The sequence below is a fragment of the Bos grunniens genome, chromosome 7, assembly GCF_055505025.1.
Source record: "Bos grunniens cultivar Pamir isolate PY7600 chromosome 7, Bosgru_T2T1.0, whole genome shotgun sequence".
Taxonomy (NCBI): domain Eukaryota; kingdom Metazoa; phylum Chordata; class Mammalia; order Artiodactyla; family Bovidae; genus Bos; species Bos grunniens.
In genome coordinates, this window is record NC_141171.1 from 53574792 (window position 1) to 53598538 (window position 23747).

A 23747-nucleotide genomic window follows, 5' to 3' on the forward strand; every position below is an offset into this window, starting at 1 on the left:
GCACACTTCAGGAAAGCAGTGTCAAGATGCTGAGCCTTCTTGCAGTAGTTAGCCCAGTCTAGGCAAGGGACTCAAAGTAATTAAGCCATTGGGGGCCATAGGAATTCATGTCATCTTTTAAAGGACAGATGCGTCTCAGAAGGCCAGTGCTGCCTCCTTCCTGACCCTTCCCAATCTGCACCAAGCCGAAATTGATTGTTTCCTCCCTCGGCATCCTGCACCTAGCTGGCTAGAGCTGTCTGTGGCAGTTACTACCTTCTACCCTGCAATTAGAGTTATTTGCATCCTTCAGTTGGCCTCCGTAGTGAATTTTCACCTCCTCAAGGCAGGGATTGGATCTTAGGGACTCCTTTCCTTCATAGATACATACTCTTGGCTTGCATCTAATGGATGCTTGGTGATATTTGTTGGCATTTATTAAATTGAGTCACTGACATTTCTGACATACTTTGGAACCATACATTTTTTAAAAGAGTTTGATTTGGGGGATGGGAATGATAATATGGGTCATGTAGGAGACTCATACCTGGATGGTTCTAGTGGAGACCATTCAGTGCCTCAAGGCTTTGCAGTGGGGGCGGCTGGATAAGAAAAGAAAGCTGATGAAAGCACAAAAAGGGCTGGGGCTGTGAGGACTAACTGGCTGTTGATAAAAAGCTATTGAAAATCACCTTGCTATGCCACACTTGTATGTGTTTGCTCTGAGGTTATGCTGATTGGCTTGTTGGTTGATTTGGAGTTTGGGGTTTCATGTTTTCTTGTGTTCTCTTTATCATTTCCTTCTTTAAGTGGGTTTATTTTCTATATATACAGAATGTATTGTCCTGAATAATCTAGATATAGGCAGCTTTGTGCAGCTGTGTTATAATCGGTATTTTTGAAGTTGAACCTGTGTTCAATCTGGAATTCAGATCAAATAGAAACTTAGTATCACTACTGAGGCTTTCCTGGTGACTCAGTGGTAAAGAACAGACCTGCCAACGCAGGGGACTCGGGTTCAGTCCCCGGGTCGGGAAGATCCCCTGAGGAAGGAAATGGCAACCCCCTCCAGTATCCTTGCCTGGAAGATCCCATGGTCAGAGGAGCCTGGTCGGCTACAGTCCGTCGGGTTGTAAAGAGAGTCGGATGTGACTGAAGTGACTAAGCACACCACATGGCACATTTTAAGTACTGAGTTGGCCAAAAAGTTCGTTTGGGTTTTTGTATAAGCTGCTATAGAAAAACTCAAATGAACCTTCGGGCCAACCCAATATTTCATAGATGTCATCTCATGGTTCCATGTAGGAGCTGAGGTGGCATAAACATTGTTATTCTCATTTTCACAGAGGAAAAATCAGATTTGAGCAGTGAAGTAGCTCCTAGAGTTATGAGGTGTTTTAATATAAATTATCGTTTAGTTTTTTGTTTGCAATTGGAATAATGGAGCTAAAAAGTAGAAGGTGGGCCTGAAAATGATTAACTTTTAAAGTGGATACTTAAGTACTGTTTAACTGTTTACTTTTGTAACCAAAAATAAAATCTAATGAAGCACAAGAAAATAAAGCAAAAAAGCAAGAACAGAAAAGACCTCTGTCCCAGGAGGAGTGAGGTAGACTGTCTGCTGTTGTCAGAGGAGCCAGCTGACCTTTGGCCTGCTGGGCCATCAGTGTGGATGTCCTTGGTGGTGCCGTCACCTCAGTTCAGGATGAGGAGTGGTGGCTCAATAAGCAAAGGGTTACATGAAGATGCAAAGAAAGGAGAGGGACCGGGTGCTCTCTTCCCTCTTGACTGTTACCTATTAACTAAAACCAAGTCCATTTTCCTTGTCCCCTTGGACTGGGAGCAAAGTGCTGATGGAGGCCGGAGGGGATAGTTTTGTGGGGTCTTTGAAGGGTCAGAAAACTCAGATGAAGGCAGCTTTGTTTACATCAGCAATCCAGCTGCAGCATGCAAGCCCTTGACCGGCCAGTGACTCCCAACACAAAACAGATGTCTGAGCTGCACAGAGTGAGCACACGGGGCTCCTCAACTGGTAGAACTTTGTATTGATGAGCTGGGAAAAGGGCAGGAGATGGGTGGCACTGGGTGTGCCAAGAGTTGACAACAGCAGTGACCACACAGACCTGTCTTTGTGCTGGCTTGAGCCACATGGGCTCCAAGAGATGATGCTCAGAGTGGGCTGTAAAGGCCAAGCCGCATTCCTGCCTAAGAAGGCCGCATTATTGTGTACGCTGGACTGTGGGGGTTTGAATTGCCTGTGACTGGAACATGGGAAGGGATGGGGTTCCCTAGGCCAGAGAAGGGGACGTGGGGTCAGAACCAGGATTCCACTTGGTGCTCAGTCCTAAAAGCTACTCTTCTACTTTTTGTCTATATAGCATGATCAACGTCATCTGTATGGTAGGTAGATTGTGCAATAAATCTCTCCTAATTAATAAATCGTTATCTGATTAGGTTAATCATTATGTTAAACATTTTTCAGGTAATGCTTGCCAACTAGAAATATTAATAAACAATGAAAACCCAAGTCCTCCTAAAAGAACCAGGCACATACACTAGATCCAGTGCGCCCCAGGAGGCCCCCATGTCTTCTGTCCTTTGAACAAAGGCCCTTGCGTTCCAGATCATGTTCTAGTCTGTTCACTGATATTCATTTAGTAGATTTACCAATTTGAATACTCTGGTACAATTCTTCCTCAAGGAAAAAGGTGAAATCAAGGCAATATTATTTAAGATATTAAGAACTATGATTTAAAAACATAATACCTGTACATAGATATATATATGCAGTTTAAAGAGAGACTGTAGATTATGTACACACACAGACCCCAGAGTATGACCATAGCCATTATTACGTGTCAAGGTTACAGATGATTTTTGTTTTCTTATTTATATTTTCCCATAGTTCCCTAGTTTTTTATAAGTAACATGTATTATTTGTATAAAGACATTTTTTATTCTAAACATCCCATCAAATTGCTATATATACCTCTTGCTGCAACCTAGAGGTTAATATCCTGACTTACTGCTACAGGCACCTCACTAAAGTGTTCCTCTAGGAAATGAGTCTTTTTCCCCTCAGATAAAAATTTGAAAATTTCTCAGTAGGGAGCAATAACTGACCTTGAGATTCAAAATGGTACCCATGAGAGAAGCAATAGCTAAGGAATGAAGCTTCCAACCTCTTAGCATAGAAAACAAAGTGTTTTCTTCTGTGATGACAGTTTTTCTTCATTGACGCTCACTTTGCTTTTTCTGTCAACACACTCTTGGTTATAGTGAAGTAAATTACATTTGCATCCCAACTCCACAATTTGCTAATGATGGGACCTCAGCCAAGCCATTTATAATCTTTGTGCCTCTGTCTGCTGGTGTCTAAATAGACTTCTAATGAGGATTAGATGAAACAATGCACGTAAGTACGTGATAGCACAAGCAATAAAGGCCAGTTATTGTCATGATCCCATTGGCTTGTCCCAGTCATCTTCTCTAACTGTTTCACAGAGAGTATTTTTCTGATTTAGCTGCTCTCTATAATCTATGTCAAGCATGTACTAAGAACTGTGACCTTCCAGAATGGCCCGAGGAACACCAAAAATTTTTTTTTTTAATCCAATATAGTTCCTACTTACCTGCTGTCAATAGGCTTATTTCCCCACAGAGCCTCCAAGTCTCTGAGCAGCAAACTTAATTCACTCAGGAAACCGTGAGAGCCTGGCTGTGGCCCCAGTGCCTGCTCCCCTCAGTTAAGTCAGTGCTCCCTTTAAGCTGTTCCTTTTGGCTTTTCTGACTCAGTGTCTTAGGTCATTCTGAGACAGCATTCTCCTCCCCACCTTCTCCACTTGTACCTGTTGTCCTGGACATTTGTCATCCTTTTTGACTGCCCAGCATCTAAAGCCCCAGCATAAACACACAGGTCTTGATCTGGCTGGACCCTTCTTGCAGTGTGATTTGGGGGTACCACACCTTCCCATTGATTCTGTGCAACTGCGGGTTCTCCATATTCTCTTTATGTTTATTGTTAAACTCATTGGTTGCTTACAGTTAAGGAGCTTAGCCAGCTCCTGCTTGTCCTACTTTGACATAAATCCTTCAGCTGTTAGTTCCCCAAACTCTCTGAGCTTCCTATGGCATACTGTTTATTTCATTCTCCTGGTTGTGACATTTTACTGGAATTACCTTCTTATTCTCCCCTAGACTTAGCTCCCTGAAGACAAGAACTAAAGCCATCTAGATCACTGTAGCAATGTTCTATCATGGAGCAGAGTGCCTGGCACGTAGTAGGCCCTCTGCAAATGTCAAATGAGTAAACAAGCAACCACCTGGGAAGGGACCAGAACAACCACAGTAGTTCCACTTGGAGAACCAGTTAACTTGCCAAGTTTCTGATAACCTGGCACCATTCCTAGCCTGATTCCAGGAGAAACCAGATTTCCTTTAGGCTTTGGCAAGGAAGAGGCTATTCCAGCAGCATCCTGAGTGGGCGGGTGAGATGTTGGCCGCATCTTAGAGTGGGTGAGTAATCCCCCAGGCAGCACTTAGCTTGCAACCCTGGCTTACATCACGGTCATCTCCTGAAGCTCCCAGCTTAAAATGGAAAGTGGCATTACTCATGGTGGAGAGCAGACAATAAAAAAACATTGAGGTGGGGCCCAACACAATGGAGTGAATATTCCCTGATGAAGGATGAGAGCATCTCTGCTCTGAGGGCTCATGGCCCTGGCAGACAGCTCAGTCATAGCAAGGCTTTTGAACTACACCTCCAAATTAGCTCATCACCAGCACCTCACTCTTTGGGATGTTGGAAGACATTGTGTTTCTCAGCCTGCATCAGGCCTGGGGGAGAAGAAATGCCCCTGAATCAATATTAGAAGGTGATAGCAAGCAGCAGTTATGAATTGAGGCTTTGACAGTAACAGAACTAAGCCTGAATCCTAGCTGTTCTAGTTGCTAACTCTGTGACCCCAAGTAAATTACTTAACCTCTCTGCTTTTTATGTCCTTCAGCTGTAAAATGGGTTGAATAATAGTACCGACTACAAGATCTTGAGAAAAGTCAAGTCAGAGAATTTATGTAAAATCCTTACCACAATGCCTGGCTTGCAAGCAACACTCAGTAGATGATGACTGAGGTTGTGCTTTTACCGTCTTCCTTCAGCAGCTCCATACTTCTCCATCTTTTATATTTGTATCCCCTTTAAATCTCTCAGCCTCACACCCTTACTCCTGCCAGCAGTCCTCCTTTACCTCTCACACCCTTCTGAGCTGAGGCCACCACCCAGCACCCCTGCATGCTCACTCCTCTCCATTTCTAGCTCATCTTTCTCTCACTTGCTCGGTGTCTGTCAGCTTGTGTCCCCAGACCCAATGTCCGGCCCATCATGGTCTCTTCTCCGCTTTAGAATCCATGACCTGGCACTTGGTGAAGCAAAAGACACTGAAATCAATCAGTCTGGTTTTAGTGACACCTCATGGACAGGTTGGGCCTAAGGTCATAAAATGGTCAGAGCTCAGTGCCCATTCCAGCACCCCAGCGTGCTGAATGTGTACCCACAGAACATACAGTGGACCAAAGTCCGGTCTTATCAAAGCTGGGCATGGCACAGCAGTGGTGATGATCACAAAGGCAGTATTTTTCTCAGGAAAGATCATATACCAGCTTTTCTATTAATAGCCTTCTTTAGTAAGTTCTAAATAGATTCCTTTTTTTGTTTTAAGGGGCACACTTTTGGCCTAAGCAGGTTACATGCATTACTGTTGAGAGATAAGCAGTGATATACATGAGCTGAGACTCTTAACATTGTACTAGGGAGTTCTTTACCAATGGTCTGAGGACTCCGCAAACATCAGTTCCTCCATGGTTAAGAAAACTTTCCACCTTTGATCTCCAATGACTAGATTAACCACAGGCTGTCATCCCAGGATGTGTCCTGATCATTATTTATTCAACACATTGAATGAATAGCCTTTTATATTCTAGGAACATTGTGGATTCCATGGCAGTGTTATGAGGAGACACAAATCCCACAACTGATGGAGATATTAGGGAAGATATATGTGTCTTTTTCAGATTCTTTCCCACTACAGGTTATCATGGGATATTATCTGTAGTTGCCTGAGCTATACAGTAGGATCTTATTGTTTTATCTATTTTCTGTATAGTAGTATGTATCCATTAATCTCAAGCTCCTAATTTATCCACCCCAGCCTTTCCCCTTTAGTACCCGTAAGATTTTCTGTGTCTATGAGTCTTGAGAAACAGTACACTTTGAATTAAGGATGGCCCATATATAATGAGTTCATGGGGAAGGGGTAAGTCTGGAAAGATAATTTATAGCCAGATCTGTACTTGGATGTCTAGTATTTATCTTAAAAAAGATGACCTCAGGAATCCCCTGGAGGTCCAGTGGTTAGAACTCAGCACTTTCAGTGCCATGGCCTTGGTTCAGTCCCTGGTTGGGAAACTAAGATTCCACAGGCTGCTCAGTACCAGGGAAAAAATAAATAAATAAAATAAGACCCAAAAAAAGCCTCTTAAGATGACCTCGACAGAACGATTGGTTCCCCTCACCCAACCCCCAGCTTTCTCAAGTATTTCAAATCTTCGTAAATGTCCCCAGTCATTGTTTCTGTCTTCTTCACCTAGCCCCCTTCAGCTCATCAGCAAGCTCCGTATCCAAAATGTATCCTCAGTCTGACCTCTTCTATCTTCTCCAATACTACCCCTGTGTTCCAAGACGTCATCGTTTCTTACCCACTTCCTTGTTTCATTTCTTGCCCTCATACAGCAGGTAGCTTAAGTCAGATCATATGCCCTTGCTTGCTGAAAACCTCTTAGCAGCTTCCTGTTGCTGTGTCTATCCATGGGAAGACTGTGTCCTCCAGGCTCATGATTGGCCCCAGCCTCTTCCCAGGCTCGCCCTCTCCTCTCCTCTCCTCCCTTGCTTGTCCTGCTGCATCCACACGACAGGCTTCTCTTCTCTTCCTTGAACTCTCCAAGCATGGACTAGCATCTTTGTGTTTACTGGTCCCCCTGTCTGAAATGCTCCTCCTTGCTTAGACCTCTGTTTGTCCACCTCCTCATGGCTTATATCTCAGCCTGAATGGTACCTCTGCTGGTCACCCTCACTATCCTAACTAAAGTAGCCCCTTCTCAGTTTTTCTCTATCTCAGAACTCCATTTTTCCTTTACAGCACTTATCTGAAATGCTCTTGAGTATTTATTTTTCTCTTTTATCACCATGACTTCTACTAACTTGCAAGCTCCATAAGGCTTTGTCTTATTTACCACCACTTCTTTAGTCCTTAGCACAATCCAGCCCAAGTAGGTACTCAGTAGTCACTCACAGAATGCAGATGCCTAGACCACATGCCCAGAAAAATTCTGATTAGTCTGGGTTAGGAGTTAAAGAGAAGTTAAATTGTTTAAGGTGTTTTTTTTTTTTTTTAACTATATGCATATTTTTAGCCATGTTATATCTAGTACAGTTCCCAGGTGATCCTGATTTTTAGATGGTTAAGAATCCTTGACCTAGAGAATAGAAATCTCTGTAGCATCTTTTACTCAAAATGGGGTCCTTGGACTGGTATCCACCAGGTACTTGTTAGAAGTTCAGATTGTCAGGCTCCACCCCCACCTTAGAGAACCAGAATCTGCACTGTAAGAAGATGACCCAGCTGACTTGTATGCATATTAAATTTGAGAAGCACCAACCTAGCAGAAATACAGAATTCCTGAAGAGTAAAAACCTTGAATTTGGCAGGTTGAGTTTGCTTTGTTTGCAGGACAGTGAGATGGGCATGTCTCCCAGACAGCTAGAAATGTGGTTCTGAAGTCATGGAAAGAGAACCCAAAAGGAAATTAGCATCTTCACCAAAATGCTCATTAAGGGTTGGAGTGCAGGCTGTAGTGAGGTCATGAGTGGAGAGAAGAGGACAGAGTTGGTGGACCACGGGGGCAGGCCCAGTAAGGGTACAAGAGAAGGGGAGCTGAGATGAGGAAGTGGGGAAAGAGACTGATGGAGAATGATGGCTCAGGTGAGGGCAGGAGGCAAGGTCAGGAATGGAGTGATCCAAGCATCAGATTCTGCAGAAACATCAAGGAACATAGAAACTAAGAAATGGCCATGGAGTTCTGTCCCCAGAGGTGGGTGATAAGAGAGGCTTGAGTCAGTGGTGAGCAGTTGGAAGAAGTGAGTCCACACCACCCGCCTAGGAAGGACTGTGGTCTCACCAAGAGGAGAATTGTGCCTTGAAGCAAGAGGAACGGAGAGAAACTTTTCTCAAATGAGAGACTTGGGAATGCTGTCAAGAAAAAACCTTCAGAGAAGGGGACTGAGTAGATTAGAGATCAGAAGAGAATTTAATTGATGAGACTGGGTTCTGAGGCAGGTAGGAGGGAATCACATTAGACTCATATGCTTGTTAACACATAGACTGACCTAGATGGGCATGAGATAAACAGAAGGCCACCTTCAAGGAAGGAGACTGAGTGACTAGAGAGGCAGGGTGGCTTTCTTATTTTAGAAAAACAAAATAATAGTAAAAAACAAAAAACCAAAAAACCTATGTGTGCTCTGCCCAGATTTAACAAATGTTAACATTTTCTCAAATTTACCTTAGATTTTTTATATATAAAAGAAAACATTAGAAAGTTAAAGTTCCTCCTGTTTTCCTTTTTCTTAACATTTTTGTCCTCTCTTCACCAAGGGCAGGGGCAGATAGATGGTGGAGAAAGGGTGTGCTTGGGGAGAGATGGAGAATGACATTGATCAACAGCTCCCCTGTGCCAGGCACTGGGCTTGGGTTTGACATTTGAAGTAGGAGGGAGAGGGAATCCACAGGGATTTATCAGGATGATGTGTGCGAAAGGTTCAAAAGGTCAGGAAAGGTGAGTATGGCAGTTGAAACAGTCTGTGAGCCTCAGTTTCTCCATCTGTAAAATGGTCATAGTAATACTACCTACCTCAAAGGTGAAGATCGAATGACTTGGGTGAATAACTTACTCAGAACTTGAGACTTCTTACATGGCTATTAAATGATGACAGTGATGGCAAGGAGGATGCTTATGACTGTGATTGTTCAACCCCCTTTATAATCAATATATATATTTTTTCAGTTCCGTTCAGTCACTCAGTCGTGTCCGACTCTTTGCAACCCCATGGACTGCAGCAAGCCAAGCCTCCCTGTCCATCACCAACTCCTGGAGTTTACTTAAACTCATGTCCATTGAGTCGGTGATGCCATCCAACCATCTCATCCTCTGTCGTCCCCTTCTCTTCCCACCTTCAATCTTTCCCAGCATCAGGGTCTTTTGAAATGAATCAGTTCTTTGTATCAGGTGGCCAGAATATTGGAGCTTCAGCTTCAGCATCAGTCCTTCCAATGAATATTCAGGACTGATTTCCTTTAGGATTGACTGGTTTGATCTCCTTACAGTCCAAGGGATTCTCAAGAGTCTTGTCCAACACCACAATTCAAAAGCATCATGTAATAAAGGGTAATATGTTCATAATGATGGTTAAGTATGAAGGTTTAAGTGTTTAGTTCCAGGTTCTCCATACTACCTTATCTAGTCCTTCCTGAACCCTAGGATGTAGATATTATGAACCCTCCTTCTTCATTCAGATGAAGAAACTGAATCCCAGGGAGGTTAAGTCATTGCTCAAGGCCACAGATCCAGGAAAGGATTGGTCTGTTACTTGAACCCAGACATTCTGACTTCAGATGTTAGTATTGGTAGTGCTGTAACCTCCCTGAAAAGTTCTTAACAGTATTTGGCATGTAGTGAAAACATGCTCATGTTACCTCTTATTATTGTAAATATTTTTGGAGCAGAGCTATTTAAATGGTCAGGTTGCAATTCTTTTCTAATGAGACATACAGAGCACTGAGATGTTTGGAAATTCCCTAGTGCCATGCTGCCAAGGGGTTACAGAACTGAAATGAAAAGCTGTGGGTACTGGAGGCTCCACGCTGCTCTGAAGAGAGTGCTACTTGACTTGTAAGCTGAGCACTTACCAGGTAGGTTATCCCATTCCATGCTAAGACAACCCATTTTAGGAAACAGGTGCCCAGGAGCCTAGCCTTGCTCCCCCTGCTCCCCAGAAGCTCCTTCCAGGTTGCTCATCCCACACCACTTCTCCCCATCTGAGCCCAGGGACCAATGTCAGCAGACCGAGCACATATCGGAGCACAGAAGCAGCCTGAGAGCGTGGGGTCTGGCCTCAGGTGTGGGTGCCTTGGCAGCCAGCTGCAGCCCCTCATGATCACCCTAGCCACAGTACATGCTGGTCCCTGCAGGGCGCCTCAGCCTGGGCACACCTGCTCACTCCCTGTCCCCTCCACTTCCTTCTGCCCTGGATTTCCAGACAGAGTCCAAAATGGGTTCACATCAAATAAGATTTGTTTTCTTTCAGTGTAATTTTCCGTTTATAGACAGCCTTCTCGCAGGAGGCACTGTCCTCCTTCCTCTGTCTCGGTTTTTTTCTGGGTGTTTGGGGATAAACTGCTGGTGGTGGTTTTGGAGCCCTGTGGTCAGCAGTCCAGCCGGTCATTCATTCAGAGTGTCTCCAGAAAGCCTGCCCTTACGCTTACAAGAGCTTATGCTGATTTCTGTGGCCTCTGAGCCGTCTATGGAACTGTGCCCATGTAGCTAAGTGTTAAGAAATATCTGACCTGGGCCAGCAGGATCCTTATCTGCAGGCTCATCCTGGTGAGATGACGCAGATGATAATTACAGCATTATAATAGCAGCCGATCCTCTTTGACACTCCTCTAAGTGCTGAAAGGGATTCCATTATTCCTGTGAGATAGGTGCTGTTTGGACCCCCTTTACAGAGGTGAGGAAATAAGCACCCAGAATTAACAGTCCTGGCTGACCAGGGGGTGTATGGGATCCAGCCCTGCTGACCTCTCTGGCTCAGCCACCCTACCACCCCCTCTGACCCTTTGATCTAACCACACCAGCTTTGGTTTCATCCCTTGGATACACAGTGTGACCTCCTGCACAGGTCCTTTGCACATGCTTTCCCTCTGCCAGGACCCCCGTTGCCTCCACTCCACAGCTAATTCACCCTGAGCCATCTTTCACATCTCAACTGCGTTACTCAAGGATGTCCTACTCAACCTTCCCTGACCACATGTCCCATTAAAACTCTCATGGTGCTGCCTGCCTCTCCTCCATGGTGCTGGTCAAAGTTTAAACTCTATTTTTATTTGTGCCCTTTACCAGTCAATGTCTGGCTCTCCCCCAGACTGTGGCTCCATGAGAGCAGAAGCTCGAAAGTGCTGCCTTGTATGTAATTCTATCATTGCACTTACCATGCTGAACTGAAATGATTTGTTTATTCATCTGTCTCATCCCTTGGTCTAATGAGTTTCCTAAGGGCAGTATCCAGGTCTTTTTCTAACACAGAACTCAGCTTAGTAATTACTTGGTGAATTGAATTGAATGACTGGGATTTAATTGAACAGAATAACTTGGGGAAGGGCACCTGAAAGTTCAGAACTTTGGATGGAGCAAGCCCACAAATACTCTATCAGAATCACCCCCTGTGGAAATCTGGAGTGATGTTTGAGAGAAGGTTAGTGTTTTTAAAAAGCCAGGTCCACTTATAATTTGGATAGCAGACTAGGAGGATCTATGACTTTCCTTAAGAAGCATCATATTATGGTTATAAATCTAAGAGAAGTGAAGACGACATGGTGTCTGCCTGTCCGAGGTTCATCTGAAGTTTAGTAAAAATCAGAGCATAAATAACAAGTGGAATCTCATGGAAGTTGTGCTGGGATTTGGCTCCTCAAGCCCTCAGCCTTGCGTCATTTCCTTATCTCTCCTGGATGACCTTGCCTGGCTCACTTCCCAGTGCGGTTATTGCTGTCTTTGACTCCATAAATGTTGTGGTCTGGTTGCAAGGAAGTATTCTCATCTTTGGAGCTGATCCTTTCCATGACCTGATGCCCCCTAGTCTGGCAGATGGTCCCTAGGGATTACTTGAATGAGACTGAGGGAGGCAGAAAGGGAAAAGGGGCTTCCCTTTTGCCCAGAGGATGAGCAGGGCCAGGGGCAAGCTGCCCATTAGAGGCTGGTGCTGACCCAGCAGGGTTTATGAAGAAAGTGCCAGGTGACTGTGGGCTCTCGCATCCAGACAGGACCTGGCCTCAGCTCTGCCCACCCTGGCTCCAAAGGAAACAGGCAGTTTTTCAGAAAAGCTGTTTTCATTCATCATGCCTCCTCCTTCCTATCAAAAGAGATTATGAGCGTGTACTTTGGAGGATTGAACAGCACCCTTTAAGAAGTTAGAAGCCATTTCTGAGTTGAGAGGATTAACCTAGTTAAATTTAATAGTAGCGGCACATCATAGATAAGCAGGTAATTTGAAAGAACATGATTGAGGCTCCAGTAACCCATTATGATGTGCATAGTTTTCAACTATTTTGCAATAACAATACCACCTGGTTATCACCTGTGAGGGATTAAAGTAACACTATCCTCTTATCCCCGTGTGAAAACCTCTGGCACATAGCAGGTGCTCAGCAGTATTTGTTAAAGGAATAGAAGAAATATGAGGCTGTTCTAAAGTTCTGAGAACTTTCTAAAATGGGACAGAAACCCACAGTTTTTAATAGACTTTGCCCAAATGCATTGGGTAATGGCACATACAGCTGCTTGCTGTTCTCCTTGGGTTTCTAGATCCAGTTCCCACTCATTCAAAATTAGGAATGTATTCCTGACAGCAAACTTACAAGGAATCCCAAGGCTTAACTCAGATCTAAGGAGGGTATTTTTTTTTTTAAGTCACCAAGGAATCATTCTTAAAGAGGAGACAGAGTCCTGTGTAACCTGAAAATGTAGCACAAATATTGAAAAAGAACATCCTGGGGCTTCAATGGCTAAGGCAGAGGAAACTCAAAGCTGTGTTGAGGTTAGAATTGGAGCCGCTTTCCAAACTGAAAATCAGACTTGTCCTGTCTTTGGCGGGCTGGACACAGGCTGGTGCAGAGGAGCCCAAGTCCAGAAGAGGGCGCTCCGAGCTAAGGGTGCTGACGCAGCTGGGAACTCAGGGTCCTTGAAAGAGGCTGTTCATGCTTCATCTTTGTTTGTCCTGCCTGTTTTTGTGTTCTCTGTAGAAATGAGAGGGGCTTTTTCCCTCTTCTCTGCCAAAGAATGGTATTCCGAAAATATAATTAAGCTGATGATTTCACAGATTAAATGCCAAATCCTAGGTGTAAAATTATGTTTACAAAAATTTTTAATAGCCTTCAACCTTTGGTCTCCCTGAAATCTGTGAACAAATTTTCCACATCATGGCTCTTCTAACTTATTTCAGTGGGCCCTTGGGAATCAGTATCTTTTTCAGATATTGACTCTAGTCCTAGAAGATGGTTATTCAAGAAGAGTAGACTGTCATTTTCTCTCTCTGCAAGTGATTTGTGTTTGTTCCACCTTTATCAGGTTAATGAATTAAAGTTACCTATGCGTAAGTACCACCATACCCGCAGCATCTTGATTAAAAAGAAATCTGTACAGTCATAAGACTGGGATACATCAAAGCCTTGTTTTCAGTTGTATAAGCTCCCTTGGAAATACACCTTCTTCCCTGCCTTTTTCACCCCCAGGCCCTGAGGAGAAAGCAGACAAATCCAGCAAGTCTTCAAGGAGACATCACACTGTGTACAGACTCTGATTGGTAAGTCCAATGTTAAGAATTTGTCTTATGGAGGGATTCACCCTAGGACCCAGAGATCAATGTCTAAAGTTCACATAGGCACTGTTTCCCATAACAAGAACTGGGAAACCATGCTGCATCAATAACAGAATGATAAAATAAATTATATAGTCAAGCAAATACCAGGCAGCCATAAAAAGAGAGCTAGACATATGGGGAAAAGAAAGCCCTAGAACAGTATGTGTGGAATTATCCCATAACTGGTTTTCAAAATTATATGTGTATCCATAGATACGTAGACAGAAACCTGAAAAAACAATTACCTTGGATTGTGGAATGGAGTTGGTGAAAGTATATTGGGCATATTCTTCTCATTTAAAGGAAAAACAATAACACTTGTACAGCCTTCTGGAAAGAGAGCAAGAATGCTGTGCTCTCAGCCTGTCCCTTCAACCCCAAACCCGCTCGATGTCTTCCACCTAAAGATTCGTTCCCACCCTCCCTGGGGCCCTCTTGCTCCCACTTCACTCTTAGCTTTCCCCATGGCCAAGCTTCCCCTCACCGGTGTCACTGCCTCCAGCCCCTCTCAGTCACCCTCAGCCCTCTGGAGTCCTTCCACCAAAACTGCCTCTGGAAAAGCTCGCCCGTGATGTTCTCCAAAACTGGGACTGCAAACCGGTGGCCCGTGAGCCAGAGGCGGCTGAGGCTGTGCGGTTTGCTGGAGCTGTGCTTGGGTTGTAGTTGCTCTCAATCAATTAGACATTACCAGTTGGGAGGTTAACCTGGACCCGGCACTGTCCTCTCTTTAACCATCCGGAGATCTGACCCGCTGCACCCACCATCAGACTGAGGGGCAGCCCGACTCAGGGTCTCCACTGCTCCCTCCTGTGGGTTCTTCTGCTTCCACAGGCAGTAGAACTTTCCAGTCCCATTCGAAACCATTCTGTTCTCTCTGGTTTCAGCCATTGCTCTGGCTTTCAGGTCTTCCTCTTTCTTTCCTTTTTGATTTTTTTTAGCAGCTTTTCATGGCTTTGTCCTTTGGCCCCTCCTTGGATGTTCAGACCCCTCAGGGGTCTGCCCCACGTGTCTTCTCTCAACCATGTACCTGCTCTCCTCCTCTCCCAGCATGCCCTTGTCTGCGTCAACTTCCGCCCATGTCTCCAAAATCCCAAATTGCCTCTGCCTTAATGAATGACAGTACGGTGGTTACAAAGTAACCCAAACTATAAACCTTGGTCATATTCCCTTTCCCTCGCTTCCCACAGGCATTTCCTAATGATTTGACCTAAGTATGCCTTACGTCTTCATTCCTCTCCTTCCCGACCATCAGTGTCTTGGGCCAGGATGGTGAAATCTTGACCCCAATCTGAGGCGATTGCTTCTAATTTTTCCCTCTGTAGCTTATTCCTCTTACCTCACCCACAACACCTCCAGCCTTGTCCTTCCAAACCACAAATCTGATCATGCCTCACGTATGCATGCATGTGTGCTAAGTCGCTTCAGTCATATCCGACTCTTTGCGACCCTATGGACTGTGGCCCACCAGGCTCCTCTGTCCATGGGGATTCTCCAGCAAGACTACTGGAGTGGGTTGTCATGCCCTCTTGCAGGGGATCTTCCCCATCCAGGGATCAAACACAGGTCTCCTGTGCCTCCTGCATAGCATCCTTGCTCAAATACCCTTCCATATTCTTCACTGCCCACAGGTCAAAGCCCAAACTTCTTAGTTTGGCATTCAAGGCTCTTTACGATCTAGTTCTAGCCTTTATTTGTTCGGGCAACAAACTGAGGACCGATGGTATGTCAGGCCTTGGAGGTACTTGGGTGAAAAAATTAACTCCTTTTCCCTGTCTTTATGGGACCACATTTTACCTGGAACTTCACAGAGAACACTGCACACACACTCGCACACATACACACCACACACACACACACGTGACTTAAATGACAGAGGAAGAAAAATTCAATATCAGGAAACAAAGGCAGAGAATAAAGAGTAAATTCAACTTTAGAATAGTCAGGCAAGACTCCCCAAGGAGGTGACATTTAAGCTGAGACCTTCTGAAGGAGGAGAAGGTGCAGAGATGGGGGGTAGCTCACCAGCAAAACCCCTCCTTCTCATGCCCGCCTATCTTCACTCCCTTCTTAAAAAACCTGTTCTCTACTCCATGGACACTGAACCACCATCTCTACCTATAGGTGCTGTGCTGTGGGGGTGCTTCTGCCCCAACTGTGATCCTCTCAGGGAGGAACGTTGTTGTTCATTTGGGCCTCTGGTGCTTTATACATACTAGACTGAGATGAAAAAGTGGGATGAAATGCTGAGGAGAGAGGGAAAAGTAGATAGATCAATGGTTGGGTAGGTGAATGGATGGATGGGTAGGTGGATGGGTGGATGGGTGGGTGGATGGGTGGATGGGTAGGTGGGTGGGTGGGTGGATGGGTAGGTGGGTGGGTGGGTGGATGGGTAGGTGGGTGGGTGGATGGGTAGGTGGATGGGTGGATGGGTAGGTGGGTGGGTGGATGGGTGGGTGGATGGGTAGGTGGGTGGGTGGATGGGTAGGTGGGTGGGTAGGTGGATGGGTAGGTGGGTGGGTGGGTGGGTGGATGGGTAGGTGGGTGGGTGGGTGGATGGGTAGGTGGGTGGGTGGATGGGTAGGTGGGTGGGTGGATGGGTAGGTGGGTGGGTGGGTAGGTGTGTGGGTGGATGGGTAGGTGGGTGGGTGGGTGGGTAGATGGATGGGTGGATGGGTAGGTGGGTGGGTGGGTGGATGGGCAGATGGATGGGAACACACATGCTTTGAGCTGAGCTGGGTGTAGTGTCTTTGGGGTACAGTTACATGACCAACAAAGCTGAGGTCTTGGGTTTGCTGGAGGTGATTTATGCTGGGAGAAGAGTCACTGTTAAAGAGTGCTCACTCAGGTTCTCTACCAATTTGTTCACTAGTCCACTTTGGTCACTTTTTTGGGCAATATTTTTTTACAAATATGAAACAATAACATTAACATTTTTTCTTCAGTAAACAGCTCTTGCCTCAAATCTTAAGGGGAATTTTTAGATAGATAAGTGAGAGACCATGTATCCAGTGGTCCAGTCTTCAGCCTCTGTAGCTAAATCACTGTGCTTCCAACACTGATGCCAATACATACATGAGAGATCCCGGGGGACCTCACCGAGCCCCCAGCTTCTTTATGAAACACAAGCACCAGTAGTCCTCACTTTCACAGTGTCGCTGGGAGGATTCGATGACATGGGTGTCAGCACAGCACCTATAATAAAGGAAGGGCTCAAAAACTCAGAGGAGCCACTGTTCGAGAGGTGATGTTTTCTCAGCCTGACCCTTCCGCACATCTCCAAAAGCTTCTAAAGGATCTGAGCCAAACATGACAAAGGACGTGCACTTTGAACTGATTTTCTGGTTGTAGAGGAGAGTTGCCCAGACACTCCTAGACCCTACAGTGGACCCTTAGAAACAACTGCACACACAGCCACACTCAGGCTGAGGTTGGATTCCGACCATGTCCCGTGCCCACTGCCCATGCAGCCTGGTCACTGCTGAGTGAATCAGCCCTCCAGGGCCCCAGGTGGCACGTCACCAGTTTCATCACACAATGTGACTGGAGCGTCTTCATTCATCTGTCATCTGGGCTTCTTCCCAAGACCTCACGTGTTAGGTGGCTGAAAAGCAGCAACGTCAGTCTCACCCAGAATAGGAATCTGAACAGCCCTCTTGGGTGACGCCCCAGCCCAGAGAGCCCCCCGTCTTTGGCCACTCTACCTGCCCCTGTCTGAAGCATCATCTAGCTGTAATGGGAGCGGATGTCCCTCAGCCTCTTACTGGAAATGTCAAGACCCTCACTCAGGGCCTCTGGGGCCCGAGATCTCCGTGTGGAGCCCTCCGCCTGCTCTTGAACTGCCCGACACGGCCTTCCCGACATGGCCTTCCCGACACGGCCTTCCCGACATGGCCTTCCCGACACGGCCTTCACAGCTCAAGTTGAGGCCCTGGTTCCACTCGGTTTAGCTGGGGCCCAGGGTGACTCCCTGGCTGAGTGGCTCTTGCTGGCCATGGCCCCTCTGGGTGTCTGCCTCCCAGCCTAGGAGACCTGTCCCTGGTCCTGCTACAGGTCACCATACAGTGGCCTCTGGCCCTCATCACCCAGGAACAGCTGGAAGTCTGGAGTCCAGGCTGCATCCACTTGCCAGGGGCTCAGGCCTGTCCACCCTCTCAACTCTCCAGGCCTCCCTATGTGGCAGGCCCAGGGTTCCTCTCAACTCACTGGGATGTCACAGAGCCGCAGCTGCCTCCAGCCTCTGCACATGCACAGGCAGATTGTCCTCAAGGCTGACCCCCAGCAGCGGGCGGGCAGCCCCTACACAGCGGCAGAAGCTCTGTAGTTTGTCTGCCAGGTCCGGCCTGCCCTGTGTTAAAAGGGAACTTAAGCAGTTTCACAAATCTTGGCAGTTGGGTTGACTGCCCTCTTTTTCCGCGTTCCAATTTCCCTCCCTGGCTCTGGGTGCCAGGCCTCCTGACCCAGCCTCTGGGAAGGGAGGCTCCAAATGGAACATGGTTTAGAGGCAGCAGGATGGGGTGAGAGGGATCAAAATACATCGCTTCATTTTTGCAAAGTATACGCCCTCATCCAACCACTCCTCCTCCAGGCCTGCTGTGGCTCATGGAGCCAGTGTCCTTTAAGGCATTTTTCTTTGCTACATTCTTAGTTGTGTTCATTCAGTGGCATTGTTGAGCACCTGCGACAGGCATGCATTGTTCTGGGACTCAAGTAAGTTGCTGTCTCACAAACATAATTTAGATATTCTCATCTCCATATGGAGAGATACTCAGGATCACTAACCTTCAGGGCTGTGCAGACCAAAACCACAATGAGATGCCATTTACATCTACTAAGATAGCTGTAACCAAAAGACAGATAATAACAGGTGTCGACAAGGATATGGGGAAATTGGAGCCCCTATACATTGTGGGTGGAAATATAAAATTGGTGAACCACATTGGAAAACAATTGGACAGTTCCTCAAATGGTTGTCCAAGGGTTACCATATGACCCAACAAAACCACTCCTAAGGACATACCTAAGATAAGTGAAAACATGTGTTTGTACAAAAACATATAATAATGTTCAGAGCAGCTTTGTTTATAATAGCCAAAAAGTGGAAATAGCCCAAATGTCCAACAAATCATGAATGAATGGATAAATAAAATGTGGTGTATTCATACAATGGAGTATTACTGGACAATAAGGATTGAAGTACTGAAAAAATGAAGAGATGGAGCCAAAGGAAAAACAACACCCAGTTGTGGATGGGACTGGTGATAGAAGCAAGGTTTGATGCTGTAAAGAGCAATATTGCATATGAACCTGGAATGTTAGGTCCATGAATCAAGGCAAATTGGAAGTGGTCAAGCAGGAGATGGCAAGAGTAAAGCTGAAACTCCAATACTTTGTATACCTGATGCGAAGAGCTGACTCATTTGAAAAGACCCTGATGCTGGGAAAGATTGAGGGCAGGAGGAGAAGGGGACGACAGAGGATGAGATGGTTGGATGGCATCACTGACTCGATGGACATGGGTTTGGGTGGACTCCAGGAGTTGGTGATGGACAGGGAGGTCTGGCGTGCCGTGGTTCATGGAGTTGCAAAGAGTCGAACACGACTGAGTAACTGAACTGAACTGAACTGATCCAACATGGATGAATCTTGAAAACAATATGATAGTGAAAGAAGCTAGTCACAAACACCTATATAGCATATGATTAATTTATATAAAATGTCCAGAATTGGCAAGTTCATAGAAATAGGAAGTAGATTTGTGGTTGCCAGGGCGTGGGAGAGGAGGGATGGGGCAGCGATAGTCTAGTGAGTGTGTAAGTGTTAGCACGATGCAAATGCCCTGAGATTAGATGGTGGCAATAGTTGCACTACTCTGTCAATATAATAAAATCTATTGAATTGTATGCTTTATATGGGTGAATTGTATGGTATATAAATTACATCTCAATAAAGCAGTTAAAAAAAATGTCTTCATCTCATTCTCTAACTGACTCTCCCTTTCCTAGTTTCTTAGCCCTCCTGGGACAAGCATGAACTCAAGACCTCCAGCACACTTATTAGAGTCCAGTACTTGGTGACTAGACTTCAATTTAATGATTTTCAAACCATCCTTTTCCATTAGAAGTGAAGCTTCAGGGACTTCTCTGGTGACCCGGTGGCTGAGACTCCACGCTTCCATTCAGGGGTTCCAGGTTGGATTCATGGTTGGGGAATGGATCCCACATACCACAACCAAGAGTCCTCATGCCACATCTAAAGATCCCACATGCTACAGCTAAAGATTCTGCAAGCTGCAACGAAGATGGGAGAAGATCCGGTATGCCACAGTTAAGACCTAGTGCAGCCAGATAAGTAATAAACATTTATTAAGGAAAAAAAGTGAAGCTTCAGGATAGCAGTGACCACAGCAGGGGAAGGAGAGGGTGGGACAAATTGAGAGAGTAGCATCGAAACATATACATTACCATATATAAAATAGATAGCTAATGGGGAGTTACTGTGTAACCCAGGGAGCTTACCCTAATACTCTGACAACCTGGAGGAGTGGGATGGGGTAGGGGGATGGTCAAGAGGGAGAGGACAAATATATACTTATGGTTGATTCATGTTCTTGTGTGGCAGAAGCCAACACAATGTTGTAAAGCTATTATCTTCCAATTAAAAATTTAAAAAAAAGAGATCAGAGACTCTTATTTTATTCATACCCAGCATGCTTGACATAGGGTCTGGCACATGGTAGGGTACCACAGAGGTGTGTCAAACGAACAGATGCTTCACGGTGCTCATATCCTAAATGGAGGCAGAAGCCCAGCGTTGGCTGCGGGTCATTCATTCCCTCAGCACATATCCACTGTGTCCTCATGACCCTCGGATGGAGTAAATGTACAAAGCAGACAGGTCTTTACTCTGAGGGACTCCGAGCAAAGGAAACCTGTACTGAGCAGGGTTAACGCTTTGATCAAACACTTTTCAGTAAAAATTTACATAGATGGAAAGTGGAAATTATGTTAAAGGGGGCTTTGTGGGAAGTTAGACTGAGTTGAGACAGCCGTACAGTAAAGAAGAGAGATTCTGAAGGATAGAGGCAGAGTGAGAAGAAGCTTAATCAGAAAAAAAGAAAGAAAATGGGCATTTTTCAGTACAGTGATTCTGCCAGTTAGGAGGTGTGTCCACCTTGTGATTTTAATTTCTCACTGAAGTGGGGAGTAGTATTCAGAAAGTGGAAAGTGCCAAGTACCCTCCTTCATCTCCTGTGTCAGGAAAGCTCTGAGAAGAGATGTGCAGGGAAAGAGTGACTCAGTGGCCACGAGAGGAGGGAACCAGAGTGTTTCAAAGAGATGGCAGAGATTTCATTAAAGTGCGACTGTCTCCTTCACTTTGGAAAATCGTGGGAAGGAAAGCTGAGAGGTCAGGACACCCGGCAAGCAGATACACAGTGACACAGGCTGGGAAACCAAGAGGCCAGCTTATAGCTGCACAGCCTGTGGCAGGTGATGGAGGTCTTGGCAAGAAAAATTAAGGAACCTTGGCCAGTTGGCTTTGTCCACACATAACAACCATCTCATTCCACGTCTCTTTTCTCTGTATTTTCATTTGGACACACGGGGATTCTAGAAAGCCTTAAATGAAAAGGAGGTATGAAACAAGGCTAGGAAGTGATTAACATGTGAATAACGCTCTTGAACAAGGCAGGGTTAGGCCAAAGAGTTAAGACACTTGGGAAGATGGGAGGAGGCAAGGAAGATGTGGGAAGAATAAAGTTCAGGGTCAAGGAGGATGCTGCAAAATCTGGTACACATCACCAGCTGGAGTTTGGGAAAAAGGAGATGTGGGTCAGAGAGAGACCCAGGACTGAGGAGGCTTATGAACTCAGAGACGAAAGAGCAGAGCTGAAAGGTCTTCCTGAATGGGTCACCTGGGCTGGCAACCAGAGGCTGATGCATCCCCAGAGTTCAGAGGAGCTTGAGATTTGGAGTGAGTCCAGGCACAGATGAGCCTGTGAAGAGCAATGAAGCAAAGTTTTCTTTTCTCTTGAAAAGTGACTCTGTTGTGTTTTTAGTTTGCTTAGTTGGCTGCCCACCAGAAGGAAGAAATGGCAAAGATGGCCCATCTGCCTCAGAGGCAGTGTGGTCTGGTGGTTAGGCACAGGGGTTGTGGGCACAGGAGGTTGCTGAGCACCCTTCTGGGCTCCGAGGCTCCATAATGCTGTGTCACTGACCATGGCACAGGCTCTGCTGCTCTAAGTGGTGTGTCCCCCTCCCTAACAGCGGGGGTGATCAAGGGCTATTGTTAGCTTGAGATAAAATAGCCAAGGCAAGGCTTTTAGTGCATCATGGCACTTAGAACCTTTTCTCAAGCCTCAGATGCAGTTTTCCTTTGGTATTTTAACATCTCTGATATTAGGATGTACAGCATTGATTTCAGTGGGACATAAAATACAGTTTATGGTGCCTTAGATTTGATCTGGGAGAAGGCAATGGCACCCCACTCCAGTACTCTTGCTTAGAAAATCCCATGGACGGAGGAGCCTGGTAGGCTGCAGTCCATGGAGTCACAAAGAGTCGGACACGACTGAACAACTTCACTTTCCCTTTTCACTTTCATGCATTGGAGAAGGAAATGGCGACCCACTCCTGTGTTCTTGCCTGGAGAATCCCAGGGACGTCGGAGCCTGGTGGGCTGCCGTCTATGGGGTTGCACAGAGTCGGACACGACTGAAGCGACTTAGCAGCAGCAGATTTGATCTGGAAGTAGACAGCCAGTAAGTGGCAGTGGAGGTGTTTTGTGTCATTCTCCCTGGGCCAAACTCATGGCTCTGTCCACATCTTGGGGTCCCCTCTTCTCTCTGGACTGATTGAGCCTTTTCCCTGGGGGACAGTTAGGCTTCCCTTGTAGCTCAGTCAGTGAAGAATCTGCCTGCAATGCAGGAGACATGGGTTCGATTCCTGGGTTGGGAAGATCTGGAGAAGGAAATGGCAACCCACTCCAGTATTCTTGCCTGGAGAATCCCATGGACAAGGAGCCTGGCAGGTTACAGCTGATGGGATTGCAAGAGTTGGACACGACTGAGCAACTAAGCATGGCATGGCACCTGGGGGACAGGAACTTGGGCCCTGCAGTTAGGCCTGCTGAAGCTAAGTCTCATCTTGGCTACTACTCTCTGTGGCTACTACTCTCTGTGTGACCCAAGCTAAGCACTTCGCCTCTCTGAACCTGTTTCCTCTGCTCTGCAAGGGAGAAATATTACCTACATTCATAGGGTTATCAGATGAGGATAAGAGGAGACAAAGTTATATAAAGTGCTTAGCACAGTACCACATTGGATAAATGTTAGATGATGATACAAATAAACAATGTTACCTTAGGTAGCAAAGTTACACTTTGTTACAAGTATTACTATTCCTGAGGTATCTTGGGAGCTGACACAAACATTCATCTCAAACTCTCAATGGGAGGGATTTCAGAACCCAAATCCATCCTCCTGCCCTGTGATGGTGGCTGAGGTTGCAACCTCCCACTCCCTACCTGGAACCCTTCTCGCACTTCCTGCCCTACTCCTTTCTCAGCACTCCCCTGCACTACCCTCAGGACTCTGGACTCATTACTTCAGGAATTGTTTTTCTTGGGAAATGGACTGGCTTGCTCCCTCCTTGGGAAAGACCACCCCAAACCCTGGCTGGGGTTTTGTCAAGCAGTTAATCACCGGAGACCTCCCCCATCAAGACTTCTCTGTGGCTTAATCTTCCTGTCTCCTCTTAAGTGCCCTGACTCAATTCACAAAGCTGTCTGCCTCTGTCCTTGCTGGCATCCTCTACCCTAAATGTAAATACCATATTTTTCTCAAAGCTTCTTACCTCTGCCTAATGAGTCTTATGTATCAGAATCAATCATGCTTTACATTTATAACGTTTGTAACTCACGCACCCAGAGCCTCCCCGGGTCTTCAGATCCCCATGTGGTCTTTCCCATTCACAGCTCTCCATGGTCCTGAGGGCATCAAACAGCCTTCCTCTTTAAGTGCCAC

The 23747-nt window shown here is 45.9% G+C and overlaps 2 protein-coding genes across 12 annotated transcripts in view; one reads left to right on the forward strand and one right to left on the reverse strand.

Moving 5' to 3' along the window:
• The window catches only part of LOC147369572 (uncharacterized), a 545146-nt gene that overhangs the window by 457836 nt on the left and 63563 nt on the right, over window positions 1-23747 (forward strand). For 2 of the 5 annotated variants that reach the window (XR_015167590.1, XR_015167589.1), the window contains one exon: window positions 13599-14775. The gene's annotated coding sequence lies outside the window, so the exon portion shown is untranslated. Of the gene's footprint in view, window positions 1-13598; window positions 14776-19844; window positions 20403-23747 lie in introns of those variants that run through there. The other 3 variants (XR_015167587.1, XR_015167588.1, XR_015167591.1) reach the window with 2 other exon arrangements.
• The window catches only part of FGF1 (fibroblast growth factor 1), a 106304-nt gene that overhangs the window by 54081 nt on the left and 28476 nt on the right, over window positions 1-23747 (reverse strand). The window contains exon 1 of one of the 7 annotated variants that reach the window (XM_086412169.1): window positions 3612-3706. The exons of the other annotated variants lie outside the window; for them this stretch is intronic. The gene's annotated coding sequence lies outside the window, so the exon portion shown is untranslated. Of the gene's footprint in view, window positions 1-3611; window positions 3707-23747 lie in introns of those variants that run through there. 7 annotated transcript variants of the gene reach the window in all.